Source organism: Cajanus cajan, chromosome 9 (genome assembly GCF_000230855.2).
Source record: "Cajanus cajan strain Asha chromosome 9, NIPB_CcT2T_4, whole genome shotgun sequence".
Lineage (NCBI taxonomy): Eukaryota > Viridiplantae > Streptophyta > Magnoliopsida > Fabales > Fabaceae > Cajanus > Cajanus cajan.
The window spans coordinates 55,578,404-55,588,002 of record NC_138525.1 but is presented as its reverse complement, the minus strand read 5'-3'; the positions used below and the strand labels follow the sequence as shown (position 1 = coordinate 55,588,002).

General features: G+C 26.0%; 1 non-coding gene across 1 annotated transcript; it reads right to left on the bottom strand.

The window, feature by feature from the left end:
- Positions 1-7,618: 7,618 nt before the first annotated feature.
- Positions 7,619-8,538, bottom strand: LOC109819156 (uncharacterized protein At5g65660). Its single transcript, XR_014429865.1, has 2 exons — positions 8,305-8,538; positions 7,619-7,768 (listed from the first exon to the last, which is right to left on the bottom strand). It is a non-coding gene; the product is annotated as an uncharacterized protein At5g65660 (transcript).
- Between the last annotated feature and the right edge of the window lie 1,061 nt (positions 8,539-9,599).

Sequence of the window (9,599 nt, the reverse complement as noted above, 5' to 3'; positions counted from 1 at the left end):
AAAACTGTAACATCTTATAATAATAACAGACAATATCAGGTTGCATATGGAACATAAATTTAAAACGTTTTGACACTGTATACTGTCGTTTTTTTTTTTTTTTTTTCTAAAGAATTACAATGACAGACTGACAGTAGTGGTTTACTATATATAATAAATTTTTTATCATAATTCCTAATTTTATCATAAAAATTTAATGATTAATTATGTTACTATACTAATTAATGTTAATTTTTTTTTATAACTTCTTGTGAAGTCCAATCAATGATATTTAGGTTCATTAATAATGTGATTAAATATTAATGGACTTGTATATCTAATAATTTTAATCTTTTTGTGAAACTGGATAAGTTTAACCTTTAGGATCATGCCAAAAGTTAAATAGTATAGTAAGATTTTATTTGTTGTCATGATATATATAATTATTATCTAAGTTTACACTGTTGAAAACTTAGAATTTGGAACATTAAATCACGTAAAAGAAGACTTGATTTTTCAATAATAAGGATTCATGCAAGGCACAAGAAAATTTTTATGGTACACTATCATATCTTCAATAAGTAAATATGTAATATAAATCAGTGTTTGAAATTTCATATAAAGTATATCTTTTATGTTTTTTCTACTTAAAACTCAGTTTATAGTTTTGAGAATAAAAAATTAGTAGTAGAATTCTCACTTTGTTGCTGAACTTTTTGGTGATGAGGAAGATGTTTCATTTAGAGTGTAAGGAGTTTTTTTTTTGTTTTTTTATTTTTTGGTATATATGTTAACAATAAAGGATCCTGTGTTATATTAAAAATGAATATATATTAGAAGGGTAGTTGAGTACAAATGTACAATATACTAGATACTTTCTAGTGTTGTGATAATACAAGACTATGCAGATTTATATGATGCTGGTTATCCACTATTAAGACACTAGCAACGAGATGCACATAACAGAATCTTGGATGAGAACCTTAAATGTTACCTATGTACAAGTCAATTTGATGTGGTGCACGCTATTCTTTAAAAAGCTAGCATGCATGCTTACAAAAGTGGCGTGGTGGTGGAGTGGAGGATTTCAATCACAATTTCATAGTGGAGACAACACAACGACACCCACCCCAAGTTTCGGGGCTATAATAGGTTTTTTGCAAAGGTGACTTCACTGTAAGTGTGACAATTACATTAGTCTAATAGTACCATTCTCATGCTTTGTACATAAATATACCTCAAATGATGTTCTATGTATATATATGTTCATATTAGTTTGAAAGTTAATCACCTATACATTGTCAGTGTAAAGTTTTTTACACTAATAACCAATTATATCTTTTAATTGTGTCATATTACTATAAATACATTTATTTTTAACAATGACATGACACAATTAAAAAATATAATTAGTTGTTAGTGTAATGTTTTTTTATTAATAATATATAGGTGATTAACTCTTAGTTTGATGCTATTTCTTTAATTTTTTGGACTACTTAATAAAATGAAGAGATTTGAAGGTCAGGTTTAGACATAAATTAATTTGGGCTCTGACCTTTCATGTCCCACACACCACACATTGGTATAACACTCTGCTCGTGTACCTTAGAGCTTTAGCCTTTAGCTCTTGCCCATAATTATGAATGTTACAAATCAATCGTACTTTATAATTAAAAAAGAAAGTTACTTTGCGCCAACATAAGCAAGTTTAAATAATATTCTAGGATATCCTTAGCTTGCAGCATTGGATTCCTTAGGTCGACATCCATTGGTTTCTTATATATTCTTGTTATTAGGTTCAAGTTTATGGTCCCCAATCCAAGATTAAGAATTCCAACTATGAATATAAGTTAGATATCTCAAATCAATTAAAGATAAAATTATAATAATGTATATAAGAAATAAATAATATTCAGTTTGTAAGTCAATTTTGCAAGTTTAATTTAGGTTCAATCTCGAACATAGTTATGTGTTGTGCACATGCAAGTGAGACTTTTCTTTTACTTAACCGGCTAAAAATAACATAAAAGTTGTAAGAGATTTGGTGTTATGTATATTTCTCGTAGGTGTTTAAAATGGAGGCAATTAAAATATTACTCAAATCTAGTTTCAAAATGGGGTTATTGTGTTTTTTTTTAATTTATTATTTTGGTGAAACAAAGATTAAGGCTTCGTTTATTTTATAGTTGGAAAATTGATTTTTATAATTTTTTAACGAGAAACACACATTCTAATTAATAATTTATGTACGCATCTTAATTATGTTTTATAGTTCAAAATCGACTTTATCAAAATTATTTCTACTCAACTTTAAACTAAATTATTTAGTAGTAGATTTAGAATAGTACACGTAAGGTTTATATTCCAACTTTGTTATAGTCCTTATGATATTTTCTATTAATTAAAAAAATTAAACTAAATATACACTGAAAGTGCTGCATCTAAAATTGGTGGTACCGGTGATGATAAAATTGGTTAAATTGAACTTTATTGGGCCATTCAGTTATATTGGGCTGCGTTGTGGGTCTTTTACGTGAGTGATATTGGGCTGGGCGTGTTTGGCTGATAAACCTAGGACAGGATCCAACAAGCCGTGTTTGTTAAAAAAAGGTTGATGATATATACACCTCTTTTTTTTTATAAGTACACCTCCTTTTAAAAAAAATAATTAAATTTTAAAAAAAAATTAATTTTTTTTTAAATTTTACACCTACAACATTTTATTTAGTACCTTTTTTCACACATTTTTTCTTTTTTTTTATTTTAATTTTTATATGTACCTCCTTACCTTTCTTTCATCCCACCTATTTTGTTAATATGTGAAAATTGAAAGAGAACAAAAAGTGTATGCAAAAAAGAAAGTAGCAAATTAAAAGTTGAAGGTGCAAAATTAGAAAAATTTTAAAAAAAAATTACAATGTTTTATAATTTTTTTAAAAAAATAAAGGAGGTGTACTTGTATAAAAATGGAGGTGTATATATCATGAGCCTAAAAAAATCCAACTAACAACTACATAACTAAAAAACTGAGTAACCCCTCACTGATTGGGCCATGGACTTTGGGCTGGAAGTTTAACTTTAAAATGATCTAATTCATATTTTTCTAAACCAAGATAGATGAGAAAATATAAATAAATAAGCAAATTAAATAATTAAGGAGAAAAATGTGTTGGGAGAACAAAATGTGTAAGACTAAAAAGAAATTTCAACAAACTTTTCCCAATGCATAAATAAATAAACAATGCTAGCAATAATAATAACAAAGAAATAAATAAAAAATTAAAGTTTAGGAAGTAGGTCAAGTTTTAAATTACAAGCTAAAGTTTTGTTAATTAAATAAATTTATTATATGTTCAGATGTATATATTTTTATTATTAGTGTTATATAAATATAAAATATTTTTTAACATAAAAAATTTATTTAAGTTTATATCAATTTGTCTGTCAATTTTTATTTTTATTTACCTCAGTATTTCTCTATCAATTCTTTCCTTTACCTTTTTCTTGTCAAATCTCTTTTCCACTTTCTTTTTCTCTCAAACTTTAAGATTTTTCAATGTCAAACGATCTTTGGCAAAATCGTGTCTGTTGAATTATTTGGTTGGCATATTCAAACAAGCATTCTGTCGACATCAAACACTTTTTGTTGAAATAATTTATTTTTCTTATTAGACTACTGGTATTTGTAATTTTTTAAAACCACAAGATTACCACTGAACTCGACACCAGAACACAAACTGCATTAGTGAAAAAGATGAAGTTCTATTGACAGAAAATACCAGAAACAAATTAGCAATTCTCCATTGGTGATGATCCGCAATATTCTTTGACTTCCACCATAAAAAAAATGCATGTTATGTATATTTTAATTCTAAAATATTTATGGAACAAAACAAAACAATATGAAAAAGGTCTTACATTTAGTTACTAGTAATCATAGGACAAAAATTTGTCCACTTGTCCCATGCACAATACTATGAAAATAATTAAAAAAGAAAAAAACTTTAATTAGTATATCTATTAATTAGTGATAAAGTTGAATTAGTGTATAAAAGTCAAGAACAATTCTAATCTTATAAACCAATTTTGTAAATTAAGTCAAGTTCACATCCTTAAGATAATATTAAAGTATATTATAATAATTATTGTTTAATTTATTAGATTATCTAGCATTAAACTATTATCGAATCATTCATAAATATTTAATCTTACAAATTTTATGTTTGAGATATCTAATTTTTAACTTGAATAAATTTTTCAAAGATTTTATACGATTAATAATATAAACAAATTAATATATATAAATAAAAAATAATTATAAAATTAATTTAAATTCTTTCTCTACTTTATTAATAAAATTCGGTGAGATTTTGTTAGGCATTGTTGTCCATGAGTTGAAAAAAAAAAAATTAAATTTGCATGAAGTTTATATATAAAAAATTTGTGGTACTCTATCAATTAAGTTGCTTTTTGCAAAAAAGTTCTTTTATAAAGCTACGGTTCATAGCAAATAGAAAGTATGCATTTAATTTATAGAAAAATATAAAATTAAGACTTAAGCAAAAGGTTATTGTTGAAGTACAAATGTAATGATGGAAAAGAGATTTGGAAATTGGAAGTTAGGAAGTACAGCCTTTAGTTTTGAATTTTGATAACTTTGTCTTCCCATCCCCACTTCTTTGGTACCTTTGCTAAAGTTTGTAGGACGGGCTTAATACATTATGTCAACAAAAAATTCTTAATACAATAATATTTTATTTTATTTTATTTTTCTTAATAAAAAATCAACTTAAATTATTTTTATTGTTTAGTTTATCATTTTAAATATAAACTTATTATTATTAAAAAAAAATATTAATAAATGATGATATGTATATGTTAAAACTTGAATTCAACTATTATAATATATTTTTATTTGAATTTTTTTTATATAGTTTGAATGTTAAGAAATTAATGTGTGTTTTTTTATTTTTCATATTAAAAAATTATGATATTGTTTCGGTACGTAAAAAAAATTCCACATTATATAAGAGTTGAGATCAGTGCTAATTTATAATATTATGCTATTTTGCATCTTTTTATGATAAAGTCGTAATAATTTAATAAATATCAATATGAATAATAATTCAAATGTAATGATTCTAGCCATGTTAACAAATTTGAGATCAAAACAAATAATATATATTTATTATTATTATTATTATTTTATTAAATATTAATACCCGTTTAACTTATGCTAATTCTTCTATTCATGTGAATTGTTTATTTTTTGATATATAACAAATTATAATAATCTAAAACTGCATGGTATTTTAAGTTTTCAACTGTATCATTATGCCAAATTAATGTTTTTTTATTCATACCAGTGTTTTTATGTGAATCATTTATTTTTAACATTTAATGTTATCTGCCAATTTCATGCCACTAAAAGAAAAAATAAGAGATTTCATATGGTGAGGTTTAAAGGCATCAACACATTATTTTACGGTTAATTTGTAAACATATATATTAAAAAAAAATTATTCATTTTACTTTTTTATTTTTTTTTTCCTCTATATCACTTATTATATTTACTGCTTCATATAATTTTCTTCTTTTTTCTTCCATTTTAATTCACCTCAAAATAAAGTGAGCATTTTCAATTCTTCTTATTTTACACTAGAGATAAAGAGATATTTCATACTTCTATATTTTAAGCATTTTTTATCTCATTTTTATTTATACCAATTTTAATTTATTTTATACTTTTAATTGTTGTCATAATTCTTTTGAATTTAAATATCTTTAAATTAAATTTATGTGACTATTAATTTTTTTTTCTTTTTGTAAATTTTACTATTCTTGATTTTCAACCAATGAAACAACACTCACATGAATCAGCATACACGCTATATATTATGAATTTCACTATTAATTACATTAAAATTTAGCCAATAATTTAATCACTAAACTCGTAAATTAACTATCACGGATTACTTCGACTCAATTAATAGTTTTAAGTTTTTTTTTGTAAAAATAGGAAAGATTATAAAAATAGTCGCAATGAGAATTGAACCTAGGTCCCCATACTTCTAACTATCTCAAACTCTCCCCACCTAACTACTATGCTAACCCTAGTGATTTATAGTCTTAAGTTTAAGTGATCGGTATGTAATTATATGTTAAATATTCATATAATAAAACAAATCAATAATTTAAATATGTTTATACTAAAATAGAATTTTGACCTTTTATTTTAATTTTTTATTCCTTAAAGTGTTTCTATCAGACAATTGATCATCTTTTTATATATAAATTTATCACACTATTTTTATTAATTTCTTGATACTTGAGAAACGATGAGATAGGTTAGTTGAATTTGACATCATTAATGTAAAAAAAAAAAAAAAATATATATATATATATATATATATATATATATATATATATATATATATATAAATGAGTAGTAGAAACACTCTAATAAATAACAATCAGATATTCACATTTATATGAATTCTAATATTAGACTTGCTGTATTTTATTAATATAATGTAGGTATAAATTATAATTATTTTAGAATAATTGTTTATCTAATAATTTAAATGATATTTTCTTCATGTTATATATGGAGCACATACCCTCACAACTTTTTAAGTAACTTTTTTTTTTTTTGTTGAAATTCAAATGCTGATTTGGGTATTTCATAATACTATTGGATTAAGTATATTTAGCATTGTTTTTGCATTTTGTTATTATATATATATTCTTGTATTTATTTTCTAAAATTCTATATATTTATATTACAATTACTAACCAACATTGCACAACTCACCTGACTCATAACTATAAAGGAGATTATTTTAATAAATAAGCAAATTATACTATCATCTCTTAAAATTTTTGAATTAAAAAAATACACCTCTTAGATTTACTGAAATTACACACAACTTTCTTGATTTTTAATGTTTACAACAACCTCTCTTACAAGGACACAATGTAAAATTTTCAGACATTTTTTTACATATTTTTTTTCAAACAATTAAGAAAATTAGTATAACAATACAAAAAGTAGAAATGACATGTGTAATTTCATGAAACTTTAAGAGAAGTCACATTACTCTTAATAAAATTCATTAAAAAATAATTAAACAAATTAAAAAAAAACTCAAATTCATAAATTATTTCAATAAGCTCAAGATTCAAAACTTTAGTTCGAACTTGAAAGGAGTAGATAAAATTCATCCTTGTACCCAAAAAAAAAAGCATAAAATGCATCTTGTACCAAAAAAAGAGATAAAAAGCACCCTTCAATCAGCTTCCAAAAAAAAAAAAGAGGCAGGTTGATGTTTCAACCTTTTTCTTCCCATTCTGACAAAAAATCAAATGGGGGCCTTAGACTTTGTTTCTTAGAGCACCTTCATTGTGCTTGGTTGGTTCATCATCTCACTCAACACAAAGCTATTATGACACCTTAATTCAGTGTGCTTGCTCTTGATCCACCATCCAACTCCTCACAAAGCCATCAAAGAGCTTTTAGCCGTTGATGTATATTGAGAAGTTCCATGATATATGTAGTTATGTACCAATATATACTTATATTACCCTGAATTCTTCAAGGCTTTGTTTGGCTTCAAACCATAAACCCTTTTAGTTGCCACTAAAAATCAGTGGCTGCTTCCTTCTGCACATGGATTGTGATCCTTTCATCTCTTGGAGGCTCACATGGGCATGCTGTGGCTATGAATTTTGGGATGTCATCCCCTGGCATCAGCACAGGCAAGCTCTTTGCATAATTCTGCTTCATCATCTGCTCACCATAAAATTCAATCTCCTCAATCTTTTGTGGTGAGAAAAATTAATCTTGACCATGAAAAAATTTTTCTCAATAAAATTAATCTTGATTTAAAGTAATTACTAACTTTCCTTCATCATTAAGGTACAAATTTTTACTGTGTCAATCAATTAGAAACCATATCATGTGTGACTAAAAAATCTTTTACTTTAAAAACTGTATTTGATATGATTTTTTACACTAACAATATATGAAAGTGAAATTTTATGATCATTTATTTTAGTCGAGGTTTAATGGTGAAACATTATCGGTATAAAAAGTTTTATACAATCAATCAATAAGAAATTAAAGTGTATAATTTTTAAGATAATGATTGTAAAAAGTCAACAAACTTATCATCTATAATAAACTTGTAATTTGTTAACTATGTAAAACTGTTTTACACTGTAATTGTATCGGTAGTAAACTCTTTTGGTTATATGACTAAGATTCGTGTTTATATATGAATATATAGATATAGATTTTTGGGAGTTAGGAAGGGAAGTAATTACCACAACAGGAAAAGCTGGTTTCTGATAGGGGGAAGCCAATTCTGCTTGTATGTGAGTATGTTCCAAAGTTTGAGGGTTGATGATTCCATGAGACCGAAGAAATGATTGAAGCCTATTCCAATGCAAGCAGCAGCAGAAGAAGCCACAAATGAAGAGTAAACAAACAAAGAGAAGGGCTAAGCCAAGAGGGAAACCAATTGACACACGGGTTGCAGCAGTGTCCTGAAGCTCCATTATTTCTTCACTCTTGTGTTATTGTTGTTGTATCTCTTCTCATAGCACCTGAATGATGAATGAAACCATGGAATGTTTAAATAAGGAGTAAGTGAGGCACCTTTGCTTTAGATTAGGTAGTTGATGGTGGGGTGTGCTTGCTAGTGGGTGAACTGTGGAGAGTGACATTTATTATTGAACTTGATATGAGTCTGTTGTTGAGTGAATGAATGATCACATTTTTCAATTTTCATTTTGTACGTAAAGAAAATGGTTATACACTTTAATGAAATGCTTAAGTTATCATGTTTGTATTTTTGATAAACAATACTATCTATCAACTTTATTAATAATTGATATCTATTTGAAAATTTGTCCAACTTTTTTTTTTTTCAAACACATTTCTTTTATACATAAAGATTCATATTAAAGATATTATTTAAAAAAATCAAGTTCAATATCACTCAGAACAGCAACTTATTGGTTGTGTTGTGTATATTTTAGTACAATTGAATTCATTTTATAGAATTGGATTTAAAATGGGTTTGAATAAAAGAATTGTGTGGTTGTATACCTTTATGTGAAAAAATAATTTTGGCATGTTAGGAAAAAGGTAGTTAATCATGACTCTAAGTCAATTTTTTTTCCTTCCACTCAAACTTTTTTTCAAGTCCTATTCTTGACCAATCTTACATTGAAGGCACAATTACCAAGGCCCCCATTCAACATCTTAAGGATTTCAGGGACCTTGTCATTAAGAACTTCATGATCATGCTCAAACTATGCCTCCAAAATGGTTTTTTTCCCCCTTCACTCAATTGTGAGGGACCAACTACAAGCCTCTCTGTCAGGAATGTCTGATTTTCAAATCATGAAACCCCATTTCTTCATCACAACATGCTCTAATAAAACTGTTTCCTAAATTTGAATATTAGAGCGCCTCTCACTAAGAGAAGTCACAATTGTTAAAGATGATGAAGAAAACTCCATATCAAAATGAACAAATTCCAAACTATTATTAAGTTAGAATACATTTCTTAGGAATATTTGTTGGCTTGTATTCAACAAGACCGTAGTGTTTG